Genomic DNA, 16,025 nt, shown 5'->3' on the forward strand with positions numbered 1-16,025 from the left:
ATAAAAATAACAATACAACAACAAAAATAATGCAAATTTTAAAAATACAGTAAAACAACTATTTACATAGTGTTTATATTTTATTAGGTGTTGTAAGCAATCTAGAAATGATTTAAAGTATACAGGAGGATGCGTAGGTTATATGCACCATATTATATAAGGGACTTGAGCATCCACAGATTTTGGTATCTATGGGGATCCTAGAATCAATCCCTCATGGATGTAGAGGGGATGTCTGTATAATTCATTCCTTCTAAAGGCACAGTTAATCTCATATACAGCCTATTCTTCAGTCCTCATTCATCAGAAAAAAACTCTCAGACTTCCTTTATCTATATCCAAAACTCTAAACTCCAACTGGCTGGTACTAGTGAGTTATGGCTCACACTGCTTTCTGGTGAGTGATGAATTTACTTGGTTGGGCATTCAATTGACTTTACTGTCTCACATGGAAGTCTTGATAGGTCACCTTTAAAATTCAGTTGGCAGCATTTGTCCATTTTCCAACGACTTTTAGGTGTCATACTGAAGATAAAACAAATGGTATTTTATATAGAAATACATACTCAGACATTTAGAAGTGGCTGAATCTACCAAAACAGAAACTTGGGGCAAGCATCCGGCCATGCTTTACCTTTCACTCCAATTGTTTGGGAAGCTGTATTAAGCTCTTCTTTCTGGGCCTCATGGTCCAGAGATTCTGGAGCTTTTGTCTCTTTTCACTTTTCCTTGTACTGCTGGAAGACAAACTGGTAGAAATAAGCAAGAAGAGATTATTCTCAGTCAAATGAGATTTTCACGGTTAAAATATAGTGATACAAAAATTTTATTTAGTCCAGTGGTCCTCAATCCTATTCTACATTGGAATTACCTGTGGAGCTTTAAAAAAAAAAAAAAAAAAAAAAAAAAAAAAAAAAAAACTTATGCCTGAGGCTACCCCCAGAGTTTCTGATTAATCTGGGAAGTAACCTGAGCATCAGGACTTTCAAAGCTCTACTGTTGTTGCACCATCAAAATCGGGAACCATTGATTTAGACAACTGATTTGTGTTGTCTAAAAACTTTTTCACTACTGCTTTTGTAACCAATTAATGCTGACTTAGTGATTTAAAACAGCACAAATTTATTACCTTATAGTTCTTGAGGTCAGAAATCTGAAATGGGTCTCACTGGGCTAAAATCAAGGGGTAAGCAGAACTGTGTTCCTTCTGGAGGTTCTAGGGGGTAATCTACTTTCTTACCTTTTCCAGCTTCTAGAGGCCACCTGTATTCCTTGCATCATGGTCCTCCTCCTCTATCTTCAAGGCCAGTAACATCAAGTCGAGTTCTTATCTTCTCATGCTACATCATTCTGGTTCTCCCTCTACTGCCTCTCTCTTCCTCTTATAAAGGCACTTGTGATTACACTGGGCCCACACATATAATCCAGGCTAACCTCTCAATCTCAAGACCAGCTAATTTGCTACCTTAATTCCCATTTGACATTTAACATAACATATCCATAGTTTCCAAGAAATAGGATATGGATATCTTTGTGGAGTCATTGACCTGTCTATCATACTTGGGTCTCTCCTGGATCATCTATAACAATTCTTCACGGAAGGCAAAGGGATTAGGTGGAGAAATGCATAACAAAGAGAAAATAGCTAAATCAATTTTGCTTTCCTTCAGAGCACCTGAAGAGAGACACAGTCACACATTTGTGTTTAGATGCTCATTTAGTGATATATGTAGTCAATAAACACTTATGATTGAGACAAATATACACTAGTCACTCAATAAATGCCCAATGAATGAATGAATGAATGAATGGCTGATTATATGTTTCTGAATGTGAATTTCCTCAAGTTTTCTACACATCTCTGTCTTGAATTATCTGTGGCCCAGATTTTTTTTGTTAACAAAAGAGCATCACTGTCCTGTCAAGATCAAACCTTCACTACAACACAGTTTGGGCAAACAGAAATATTAAAGGCTGAGGTGTCCATGATAGAGATAGAATCCTCAATAGCAAGGCCAAGTGAAAGCAACAGCAGCAGCAGGAATAGTGGTCAATGACTTCTGGGCCTCATCACAGCCTTTGGTGGCACATGACCTCCTCTTCCTAGTGTCAGAAATGAAGATAGTATTTGATGTTCTGTACCACCTTGAAGTCTTATTAGTTCAACAAGCCAAATGGTATAAAACAAAATCCCTGAAAATTGACAACATGAAGCAGTTACTTTGGTAGATAATGCTATGAGCATTTGGCTCTATAATACTCAAGAACTGCAGCTCTGAATCCTTACAATCCCATTTCTGCCGGGGCCAGTTTTCATCCAACATTTGTCTCTCCAGTTCAAAAGAATTTGGCTTTTCCACATGGTTCATACATTCATGCACCTTGGATCCTGAGAATGTGGCCATTTTAATTAGGGTCTAGAAATCCTGATGCTAATTCAAATGCTAGTGAATGACCTCTGCTCCTGTCTGAGCACCTAATTGTATTCTCATTTCAGAATTTGGGCTGGGGTAATGTCTGCAAAAGCCTGCTAGAGTGCTAAAGGGAAAAATGACAGACTCCAAATGGTTTCTGACTGTATTCTTTGTGCATACCTATGAGGCATCCTCCAGAACACTCAGAAAAACCTTTTCAGGTTTTAGAGACCAGAATCCGCAAAATGTGGTTTATTCTTCATAGTTCACAACTCACTTTGCCATTCTGAGATTCAACTCCATTGCCTCCATAACAGGGTTTTGCTGGGTACCCCTGTATTTGCTGGCTACTGTCACCTCTGCTAGGTACTGCTTCTGTTTCCATGGGCTGCCACTTGGAGTCCTCAAGGCATCAAATCTTCATGGAGTTCTATGGTGAAATGAAAGGTATGAGTCTCTCATTTTATTTACACTCTGTCAAAGGAGGGATGAGTTACAAACACATCTAAGTGACATAAAACAGTGTTTTCCAGATTGATCCTTCTCTCCCCAACTAAGGCTGTGTAATTGGAGCCTGCCAGCCTGGTTCCTGTCCAGTTAGAATAAATTTTTTCCCGGATGCTTCTCAGTCCCTCATGCATGTAGAGTTGCATGCAAGGATACATCTAAGTCCCAAACACAGGCACAATTTAAACTTAGAATTGGACTTCTTGCTATATAAGGTTGATCTTTTTGGTCCTTCCCAAAGTATTGGCTAAGAGGTTAACGGTCTTCTCTCCAGAGGGAAATTGAAAGCTTGAGTCAAGGCCATGAGAAGAGCTGAGATCTTGGTCTTGTTAATACTTGGATTCCTTCCCTAAATAACATCTACAACTTTTTCTGCAGACATCACCAGGAGTTCCTCATAGGGTCAAGTGTTTTTATCAAAGATCATGTATCTCAATTATTTTAATGTATCCAGTGAATTTTCTAATCAGGATTCTGGGGAAAAAAGTATTTGAATTGAGGTGAGTAAAGGAAGGAGAATTTTGTCAGAGAGCGCAGATACATGGAAATACAAATACCTCTTTTGGCCACATCTGAAGTTGTGGAATCCCAAAGCATTTCTGAGGAAAGAAGGTGGTGGTGGTAAATCAAATAACTGATTTTAGAATTTTAAACCACTAGCTAATAATTTTGCAATTAAGCAGTTGTTTACATTGAATTATTGGCTTTTAAAAATATCCAACTATTTGAACACATTAAACTGCCATTTGTTTATTTTCCCCCACCAAACCTGTTGGAGTATATGTGAAAACAAAGTGTAAATTCATTTCCTAAAAATTGGGAAAAATTAGTGGACCCAGAGCAACTAGTAGAGTATAATGTAGAAATGTAAGGACAGAATCAGTTGGAAAAGGAAGATGGAAATCAAAACTTCAAAAGAGAACTCTGAACATCATTATAGTCATGTCAGAATTCCTGACTATGAACCACATATACAAAAATGAGGTCTGGAGCAAGGGCATTGCTAGAACACAGCTTTCCCAGTACTTCTACCTTGAAATGTCTAGTTGGAGGCCATGAGATAGATTAGCTGAGTTTCAATTTGTTTTAAAGAAGGAAATATTTTTCTTTTAAAAATCAGAAGAGAACTGCCTTTTTATAAGAAGGCATAGTAATTAAGAGAACAACTTGTGAATTTAGACAGACCTTTTTTTAAATCTACTATCCCCCACTTAACAGCTGTGTAAACTTGCAACATTTCTGAGCGTTCCTGATAAGAGAAAGATAGTAGTCCACCAAAATTTGTACTCCCCCTTCCTTAGAGTACAATTGTTACAGGGAAGCGGCTGCCCAGAAAAAAACTACATTTTCCTGTTCTCCTTGCATCTAGATGAGGCCATGTGACTAGTTTCCACTAATGAAATAGAATCTAAGGCCCTACTGTATAGTCAAGGCACAGCATGGAAGGAGCCAGTGTTTCCTGAAACACTTTATGGAGAAAGCTACCCACGAATCAAGAACACCAACACTGGATTATTATACGAGTGAGAAGTAAACTTCTATTGTGTTAAGCAACTGAAACTTTCAGGTTCATTTGTGGCAGTAGTTATAGATCTCTAACACAGATTCTGAATCCCCACTCTAAAATGAGACTATGGATGTGTGCATACAGGCAGTTGTGTGTGTCACCAGATTTACTATCTAAGAGGTCGTCAGAGAGAGCTGTGTCAGTAGAATGAGGACTGACATAGAGGACTGATATGCTTTGGCTTTGTGTCCCCACCCAAAACTCATCTCAAATTGTAATCCCTAGGAGTTTAAGGAGGAGCCTGGTGGGAGGTGATTGGATCATGGGAGTGGTTTCCCCCATGCTGTTTGGATGATAGTCAGTATGTTCTCATGAGATCTGATGATTTTATAAGTGTTTGGCAAGTTCCTCCTCTGCTCACTTGACTCTCTCCTGCCACCCTGTGAAGAAGGTGCCTGCTTCCCTTTCCACTATGATTGTAAGTTTTCTGAGGCTTCCCCAGCCACACGGAACTGTGAGTCAATTAAACCTCATTCCTTCATAAATTATCCAATCTCTGGCAGTCCTTTATAGCAGTGTGAAAACAGACTAATACAAGGACACAGAGGACTTTGGTTTGATGACAAGGGCTAGTAGATAGGCAGGTGTTAGAAATATTTGATTGTGAAAGTCCTTTTTCTAGGAGTGTTATCTGACATAAATCCTGTTCCCAGTGAAGAATCCGTAAAAGGAGAGCACTTTTCTACACCTAATGAGCTCCGAAAAATGTTGGATAGGAGGCAGGGCTAACTTGCAACTCCCACTCAGATGGACAGAGCAGCGTGTGGAGACTCACAACAGCACTAATGATCAGGGAAATGCAAATCAAAACCACAATGAGACATCACCATACTCCTACAAGAATGGCCATAATCAAAAAAATTAAAACATAATAGATTTTCGCATGGATGTGGTGAAAAGGGAACACTTTTACACTGTTGATGGGAATGTAAACTAGTACAATCACTATGGCAAACTGTGTGGAGATTCCTTAAAGAAATAAAAGTAGATCTACCATTTGATCCAGCAATCTCACTAATAGGTATCTACTCAGAGGAAAAGAAGTCATTATACGAAAAAGGTATTTTCACACACATGTTTATAGCAGCACAATTTGCAATTGCAAAAATATGGAACCAGCCCAAATGCTCATTGATCAACAAGTGGATAAAGAAAATGTGATTTATACATATACATATATATACATGTATATATCCCGTGGAATACCACTCAGCCATAAAAAGGAATGAAATAATGGCATTCGCAGCAACCTGGATGGAATTGGAGACTATTATTCTAAGTGAAGTAACCAGAATGTAAAACCAAACATCGTATGTTCTCACTCATAAGTGGGAGCTAAGCTATGAGGACACAAAGGCATAAGAATTATACAGTGGACTTTGGAGACTCAGGAGAAAGAGTGGCAGGGTGAGGGGTAAAAGACTATACATTGGGTACCATGTATACTAATCAGGTGATGGGTGCACCAAAATCTCAGAAATAACCACTGAAGAATTTATTCATGTAACCAAACACCACCTGTTCCACAAAAACCTATTGAAATTTTTAAAAATTTTAAAAATAAAAAAAGAAAGCTAATGAGCTCCAAGCTGTAGAAGTCTATACTATGCTCTCATCTCTTAAAGGGAAGGTCTTATTTATCTTTACACCCCTAGTGCTTACCTCTTATGCTAGCACACTGTAAGTAAGCAATAAAATCTTGTTAACTCAACCAAAACATCAACTGGTGAATAAATATATAAAATGTGGCATGTGATATATAATGGAATGTTCTTTGGCAATAAAAAAAGAAGTCTGGAGTGGCAGGCAAGATGGCTGAATAAGAATAGCTCCAGTCTGCAGCTCCCAGCGAGATAAATGTAGAAGGCAGATGATTTCTGCATTTCCAACTGAGGTATCTGGCTCATCTCATTGGGACTGGTTAAACAGTGGGTGCAGCCCATGAGGGTGAGCAGAAGCAGGGTGGGGCATCAGCTCACCCAGTAAGCACAATGGGTCAAGGAACTCCCTCCCCTAGCCAAGGGAAGCCATGAGGGAATGTGCCATGAGGAATGGTGCATTCTGGCCCAGATACTATGCTTTTGCCACAGTCTTTGCAACCCACAGACCAGGAGATTCCCTCTGGTGCCTACACCACCAGGGCCCTGGGTTTCAAGCAAAAAACGGGGTGGCCATTTGGGCAGATACAGAGCTAGCTGCAGGAGTTTATTTTCATACACCAGTGGCACCAGGAAAACCAGTGAGACAGAGCTGTTCATTCCCCAGGAAAAGGGGCTGAAGCCAGGGAGCCAAGTGGTCTAGCTCAGTGTATCCCACCCCCATTGAGCCCAGCAAACTAACATCCACTGGCCTGAAATTCTCACTGCCAGCACAGCAGCCTGAAGCTGACCTGGGATGCTCCAGCTTTGTCGGGGAAGAGGTGTCCGCCATTATTGAGGCTTGAGTAGGCAGTTTTCCCCTCACAGCATAAACAAAGCCACCGGGAAGTTTGAACTGGGTGGAGCCCACCAAAGCTTGGCAAAGTCGCTGTACCAAGACTGCCTCTCTAGATTCCTCCTCTCTGGGCAGGGCATCTCTGAAAGAAAGGTAGCAGCCTCAGTCAGGGGCTTATAGATAAAACTCACATCTCGTTGGGACAGAGCACCTGGGGGAAGGGGTGGCTGTGGGCGCAGCTTCAGCAGACTTAAACGTTCCTGCCTGCCTGCTCTGAAGAGAGCAGCACAGCACTTTCTCAAGTGGGTCCCTGACCCCCATGCCTCTTTATTGGGAGACACCTCCCAGCAGGGGTCAACAGACACCTCATACAGGAGAGCTCTGGCTGGCATCTGGTGAGTGCCCCTCTGGGACAAAGCTTCCAGAGGAAGGAACAGGCAGCAATCTTTGCTGTTCTGCAGCCTCTGCTGGTGATATCCAGGCAACAGGGTCTGAAGTGGACCTCCAGGAAACTCCAGCAAACTCCAGCAAACCTGAAGCAGAGGGATCTGACTGATAGAAGGAAAACTAACAAACAGAAAGGAATGGCATCAACATCAACAAAAAGGACATCCACACCAAAGCCCCATCTGAAGATCACCAACATCAAAGACCAAAGGTAGATAAATCCATGAAAATGGGGAGAAACCAGCACAAAAAGGATGAAAATTGCAAAAACCAGAATGCCACTTCTCCTCCAAAGGATCACAATTCCTCACCAGCAAGGGAGCAAAACTGGACAGAGAATGACTTTGATGAATTAACAGAAGTAGGCTTCAGAAGGTGGGTAATAACAAACTCCTCTGAGTTAAAGCAGCATGTTCTAACCCAATACAAGGAAGCTAAGAACCTTGAAAAAAGGTTAGAGAAATTGCTAACTAGAATAACCAGTTTAGAGAAGAACATAAATGACTTGATGGAGCTGAGAAACACAGCACGAGAACTTTGTGAAGCATACACAAGTATCGACAGCCAAATTGATCAAGTGGAAGAAAGGCTATCAGAGATTGAAGATCAACTTAATGAAATAAAGCATGAAGACAGGATTAGAGAAAAAGGAATGAACAAAGCCTCCAAGAAATATAGGACTATGTGAAAAGACCAAATCTACATTTGTTTGGTGTACCTGAAAGTAACAAGGAGAATGGAAGCAAGTTGGAAAACACTCTTCAGGATATTATCCAGGAGAACTTCTCCAGCCTAGCAAGACAGGTCAACATTCAAATTCAGGAAACACAGAGAACACCACAAAGATACTCCTTGAGACGAGCAACCCCAAGACACGTAATCATCAGATTCACCAATGTTGAAATGAAGGAAGAAATGCTAAGGGCAGCCAGAGAGAAAGCTGGGGTTACCCACAAAGGGAAGCCCACCAGACTAACAGTGGATCTCCCTGTAGAAACCCTACAAGCCAGAAGAGAGTGGGGGACAATATTCAACATTCTTAAAAAAAAAAGAATATTCAACCCGGAATTTCATATCCAGTCAAATTAAGCTTCATAAGTGAAGGAGAAATAAAATCCTTTAGAGACAAGCAAATGCTGAGAGATTTTGTCACCACCAGGCCTGCCTTACAAGAGCTCCTGAAGGAAGCACTAAACATGGACAGTAACAATCGGCACCAGCCACTGCAAACACATACCAAATTGCAAGGACCATCAACACTATGAAGAAACTGCATCAACTAAGGGGCAAAATAACCAGTGAGCATCATAATAACAGGATCAAATTCACACATAACAATATTAACCTTAAAAGTAGATGGGCTAAATGGCTTAATGCCCCAATTAAAAGATGCAGACTGGCAAATTAGATAAAGAGTCAAGAATGATTGGTGTGCTGTATTCAGGAGACCCATCTCACATACCAAGACACACATACATAGGCTCAAAATAAAGGGATGGAGGAATATTTACCAAGCACATGGAAAGAAAAAAAAAAAAAAAAAACCGGTTGCAATCCTAGTCCGTGATAAAACAGACTTTAAACCAACAACGATCAAAAAAGACAAAGAATGCCATTACATAATGGTAAAGGGTTCAATACAACGAGAAAAGTTAACTGTCCTAAATATATATGCACTCAATACAGGACCACCCAGATTCATACAGTAAGTCCCTAGAGATGTACAAAGAGACTTAGACTCCACATAATAATAGTGGGAGACTTTAACAACCCACTGTCAATATTAGACAGATCAATGAGACAGAATATTAACAAGGATATTCAGGACTTGAACCCAGCTCTGGACCAAGTAGACCTAATAGACATCTACAGAACTCTCCACCCCAAATCAACAGAATATACATTCTTCTCAGCACCACATCACACTTATTCTAAAACTGACCGCATAATTGGACATACCTCAGCAAATGCAAAATAACAGAAATCATAACAGTCTCTCAGACCACAATGCAATCAAATTAGAACTCAGGATTAAGAAACTCACTCAAAACTGTACAACTACATGGAAACTGAACAACCTGCTCCTGAATGACTACTGGCTAAATAACGAAATTAAGGCAGAAATAAATAAGTTATTGGAAACCAATGAGAACAAAGACACAACATACCAGAATCTCTGGGACACAACAAAAGCAGTGTTTACAGGGAAATTTATAGCACTAAATGTACACAGGGGAAAGCAGGAAAGATATAAAATCAACACCCTAACATTTCAATTAAAAGAACTAGAGAAGCAAGAGCAACCAATTTCAAAAGATAGCAGAAGACAAGAAATAACTAAGATCAAAGCAGAAATGAAGGAGATAGAGACATGAAAAACCCTTCAAAAAAATTAATGAATTCAGGAGCTGTTTTTTGGAAAACATTAACAAAATAGATAGACCATTAGCCAGACACGTAAAGAAGAAAAGAGAGAAGAATTAAATAGACACAATAAAAAATGATAAAAGGGAGATCACCACTGATCCCACAGAAATACAAACTACCATCAGAGAATACTATAAACACCTCTACACATATAAACTAGAAAATCTAGAAGAAATGCATAAATTCCTGGATAAATACACCCTCCCAAGATGAAACCAGGAAGAAGTCGAATCCCTGAATAGAACAATAACAAGTTCTGGAATTGAGGCAGTAATTAATAGCCTACCATCCAAAAAAGCCCAGGACCAGATGCATTCACAGCCGAATTATACCAGAGGTACAAAGAGGAGCTGGTACCATTCCTTCCGAAACTATTCCAAACAACCAAAAAAGAAGGATTCCTCCCTAACTCATTTTATGAGGCCAGCATCATCCTGATAGCAAAACCTGGCAGAGACACACAAAAAAAGAAAATATCAGGCCAATATCCCCAATGAACATTGATACAAAAATCCTCAATAAAATACTGGCAAACCGAATCCAGCAGGACATCAAAAAGCTTATCCACCACAATCAAATCGGCTTCATCCCTGGGAGCCAAGGCTGTTTCAACATACATAAATCAGTAAACGTAATCCATCACATAAACAGAACCAATGACAAGAACCACATGATTATCTCAATAGCTGCAGAAAAGGCCTTTGATAAAATTCAACACCCCTTCATGCTAAAAACTTTCAATAAACTAGGTATTCATGGAATGTATCTCAAAATAGTAAGAGCTATTTATGACAAACCCACAGCCAATATCATACTGAATGGGCAAAAGCTGGAAGTATTCACTTTGAAAAACCTGCACAAGACAAGGATGCCCTCTCTCACCACTCCTTTTCAACATAGGAGTTCTGGCCAGGGCAGTCAGGCAAGAGAAAGAAATAAAGCACATTTAAATAGGAAGCGAGGAAGTCAAATTGTCTTTCTTTGCAAATGACATGATTGCGTATTTAGAAAACCCCACTGTCTCAGATGAAAATCTCTTTTAGCTGATAAGCAACTTCAGCAAAGTCTCAGGATACAAAATCAACATGCAAAAATCACAAGCATTCCTATACACTAGTAGTAGACAAACAGAAATCCAAATCATGAGTGAACTCCCATTCACAATTGCTACAAAAAGAATAAAATACCTAGGAATACAACTTGCAAGGGATGTGAAGGACCTCATCAAGGAGAACTACAAACCACTGCTCAAGGAAATAAGAGAGAACACAAACAAATAGAAAATCATTCCATGCTCATGGATAGGAATAATCAATATGGTGAAAATGGCCATAGTGCCTAAATTAATTTATAGATTATATGCTATCCCCATCAAGCTACCAAAAGATTGACTTTTTTCACAGAATCAGAATAAACTACTTTAAATTTCATATGGAACCAAAAAAGAGCCCATATCGCCAAGATAATCATAAGCAAAAAGAACAAAGATGGAGGCATCATGCTACCTGACTTCAAACTATACTACAAGGCTACAGTAACCAAAACAACATGGTACTGGTACCAAAACAGATATATAGACCAATGGAACAGAACAGAGGCCTCAAATAACACCACATGTCTACAACCATCTGATCTTTGACAAATCTGACAAAAACAAGAAATAGGGAAAGGATTCCCTACTTTATAAATGGTGTTGGGAAAACTGGCTAGCCATATGCATAAAACTGAAACTGGACCCCTTCCTTACACCTTATACAAAAATTAACTCAAGGTGGATTAAAGAATTAAACGTAAGACCTAAAACCGTAAAAACCCTAGAAGAAAACCTAGGCAATACCACTCAAGACATAGGCACGGGCAAAGACATCATGACTAAAAGACCTAAAGCAATGGCAACAAAAGCCAGAATCAACAAATGAGATCTAATTAAACTAAAGAGCTTCTGCACAGCAAAGAAACTCTCATCAGTGTGAACAGGCAACCTACAGAATGGGAGAAAATGTTTGCAATCTATCCATCTGACAAAGGGCTAATATCCTGAATGTACAAAGAACTTATACAAATTTACAATAAAAAACAAACAACCCCATCAAAAAGTGGGCAAAGGATATGAACAGACACTTCTCAAAAGAAGACATTTATGCAGCCAACAGACAGATGAAAAAATGCTCATCATCACTGGTCATTAGAGAAATGCAAATCAAAACCACAATGAGATACCATCTCACACCAGTTAGAATGGGGATCATTACAAAGTCAGGAAACAACAGGTGCTGGAGAGGATGTGGAGAAATAGGAATGCTTTTCACTGTTGGTGAGAGTGTAAATTAATTCAACCATTGTGGGAGACAGTGTGGCGATTCCTCAAGGATCTAGAACCAGAAATACCATTTGACCCAGCAATCCCATTACTGGGTATATACCCAAAGGATTATAAATCATTCTACTGTAAAGACACATGCACACTTATGTTTATTGCAGCACAGTTCACAATAGCAAAGACTTGGGACCAACCCAAATGCCCATCAATGATAGACTGGATAAAGAAAATGTGACACATATACACCATGGAATACTCTGCAGCCATAAAAAAAGGATGAGTTCATGTCTTTTGCAGGGACATGGATGAAACTGGAAACCATCATTCTCAGCAAACTAACACAAGAGCAAAAAACAAAACACACCGTGTTCTCACTCATAAGTGGGAGTTGAACAATGAGAACACATGGACACAGGGCGGAGAACATCACACACACATTGCCTGTCGGGAGTTGAGAAGCTAGGGGAAGGATAGCATTAGGAGAAATACCCAATGTAGATGACGGGTTGATGAGTGCAGCAAACCACCATGACATGTTTATACCTATGTAACAAACCTGCACTTTCTGCACATGTATCTCAGGACTTAAATTATAATTTAAAATTTTTTTCTAAAAAGTAAAAAAAAAAAAAAGAGTCCTGATACATGCTACAACATGGACAGATATTGAAGAAAATGCTCAGTAAAAGAAGCCAGCCCTAAAAGTATGATGTCATTTGTATGTAGTGTCCATAAGAGGCAAATCTATACAGGCAAGAAGGTAGATTAGTGGTTTCAGGAGGCTAGGGAGGTGGTGGGAAATGGGGAATGATTGCTAATGGGTACAGGCCTTCTTTTGTGGGGGTGATAAAAACATTCCAAAATTGATTGTGGTATTGATTGCACAACTCTGTGAATATACTAAAAACCATTGAATTGTTCATTGCAAATGAGTGGATTATGTAATATGTCAACTATATCTCAGCAAAACTGTTATACAAAAATAAAAAGAAAAAAAGGAAGATTTGATTGTGAAAGAAATTGAATGCTTCAGGAAATGCCTAGGTCAGCAGGCAGACTGAGAGTAGTTTCTGCATCCAAATCTAAGCTCTAACACTTTACCAGCTGTGACCTTGCACAAATCACTTCGCTTCTCTGTACTTTTGTCTTATCTTTATTATTATAATCATTACAATTTACATGTGTAGAAATGGAGATGCCAGTAAGACAGCATGTCCAACAGGAAAATCAGGCTCAGAGCCAAATGGTCTAAGCACATCCAGGCTTCACCTCTGTCAGCTTTGTCATCAGAACTATTTGTCATTTCTGGTTCTCAGTTTTCACATCTCTAGATTGGGAATAGGACATACTTTATCTACAGGGTTGTTGGTGATATTCAAGAGAAATAATTTTTGAAAGAGTTTTTTAAAGCATAAAATGATATTGTAGAGGTTGGATTCCCCAATAGTCAAACTGCTTTTAGCAATTATCCACTTAGTCTAGCAATGAATGCCACTGTAATAAACAAGTCTGCAACCTCTCTTGGGGAGAGAATAAAACCAGCACCATTGCTTTACATTCATACCTCTTGTTTTTAACCACACTTAGTATTACTCAGCTTGAGCATACATCATTCACTAGACTTGATTCTTAAAGATTTCTGAACATTTCCAAAATCAAATCTACCTTCAAAGCAAGAAGATCTGCTGAGGGTATTGGGTGAATGTGTCTTGGCAACAAAGGCAGTTCTAAAGGAGGCATTGCACAGCTGTTTTTTGCATTTTAATCCAATCTGTAAAATAGTACTTTGCATATTAAAGGATCCTCACAATAGTTTTTCCATGGGTATCATCAATGACACTGGTAAGTAGGGTTCATACTGTTCTCAATTTAGAGATGTGCACACTGAGTACCAGAAAAACTACATGACTTAACTCTGGTCATATGCATTATGAGTGGCAGAACCTGGACATAATTCAAACTGTCTTGCTTGCAAATGGGTATATGCCTTCCCAAATGCCTATCTTGAAGGAAGAAACAGTCATTTGGTTGTCATATGCTTATTTTAATGTCACTTGCCAATGATTGCAAATGACTGAGATGACAGTGACTGAACTAACAGAGTAGTGGATATATAAAGGACAAAGAAAAGTGGGTGGAGGTAAAATCAATGAAACTTTTTTTATCGTTGGCTGTGGGAGCTTGAGGGTTAAAAAAAAAAGACATTTAGAATGATTCTGAATTAGAGGATATGTCTTGCTTTATCCACCCAGCAGCCTCCTCTATTCTTCTGGGAATTGTCTCTCTGCCCACTCCAATTTTCTGTCCCAGCAGGAGCTGCGATGTTCCCACATGACCCTCTCCCTTGGGCCATAAAGAAATGCTCTAGGGGGTGAACACTTGGCTCAACTTCACTGGTAAGGCCCCTTTTGCTCACTTTTTGTGCTGTGGTCCCAGAGAACTCAATCAATCATCACTCCCCAAGTAGCTATAAGTTGTAACATTGTAGAGCTACGCTGTCCAATAGAAACATAATGTGAGCCAAGTATGTAATTTTAAATTTTCTAATTGCCACATTCAAAAAGAAACATGTGAAGCTAATTCTAATAATATATTTTACTTAGCACAATACATCCAATATGTTATCACCTTAACATGCAATCAATGTTTTCTTAATTAATGAGATTTTTTGCATTCTTTGTTTTTCTACCTTCAAAATCCAGCGAATGCTTTCCACTTATAGTCAGTATATCTCAATTTGAACTAGTCACATTTCAAGTGCTCAATATACACATGTGACTGGTGGTTGCCATATTCGTGTAGGACTAGAGGCCTAAATGGTCCACCATGTGGAGAAAGTCAACCTACAGAATGAAAAGATGTCGATGTTCAGAGAGATGCAGAGATGCGAAGCAGGAAGAAAAAACAAGAATGCTGGTGGCATTCAACTGCCTGATTCTAGGAGTTCTTGAGGATCAGCTGTACACTCCCCACCCCCAGGACCAGTCATTGCCTGGATATTCTATGAGGTATCCCAGGTTTTAAAAAATAATATCCTGCATTGTTTTTTAAATATATATTATTATTATCATTATTAATAATAAATTAAAACTACTTGCATGACTTTACCTTAAGGATGGCAATTTTTAAAATTTATACACCCACACCCTTGTTCTTAGCAGACATTAGTAATTAATTGCTTGCTTGCACTTTCTTATGGATAGTAAATGTGACTTGAGAATCCTTCTGAACAATGCTCTACCACTACCAAGTAACTGGAGTACATGTTAAGTGAAAATGTATCTGCCCCCCTACTTATAGTTGCAATGTGTATATTTTCTTCTTTCCCTTGATGAATGGTGATAGACCTGTCATTAGGAGCACATTACATGTGAGGCAACCCCTGCATCTCCTAGAAATAGTTTGTGTGCATACTGAGGTTGAGGGAGCATGACTTCAGAGGGTGACTGAAGAATCTGCAATAGCCAAAGGAGACAGAGCTAGAAATACATGGTTTGAACAGTTATTGTGGCCATACACAGTATATTTTTTCCCCAGTTTTGAGTGGCTTGGGATGCCACCCTGACATATAGAAATTTATGGACTGTAAAATATGGCAAGTAATCAAAAGATTTAATTGGGAACCTCTGAAATTTTTTTTTTGTTTGTTTGTTTGTTTGTTTTTTGAGACAGAGTCTCCCTCTGTTGCCCAGGCTGGAGTGCAGTGGTGTGATCTCAGCTCACTGCAACCTCCGCCTCCCAGGTTCAAGCCATTCTCCTGCCTCAGTCTCCCAAGTAACTGGAATTACAAGCATGTGCTACCACACCCATCTACTTTTTGCATGTTTCGTACAGACAGGGTTTCACCATATTGGCCAGGCTGGTCTTGAAATCCTGACCTCAAGTGGTCAACCCGCCTCGGCCTCCCAAA

This window comes from Macaca nemestrina, chromosome X (assembly GCF_043159975.1).
Source record: "Macaca nemestrina isolate mMacNem1 chromosome X, mMacNem.hap1, whole genome shotgun sequence".
Taxonomy (NCBI): Eukaryota; Metazoa; Chordata; class Mammalia; order Primates; family Cercopithecidae; genus Macaca; species Macaca nemestrina.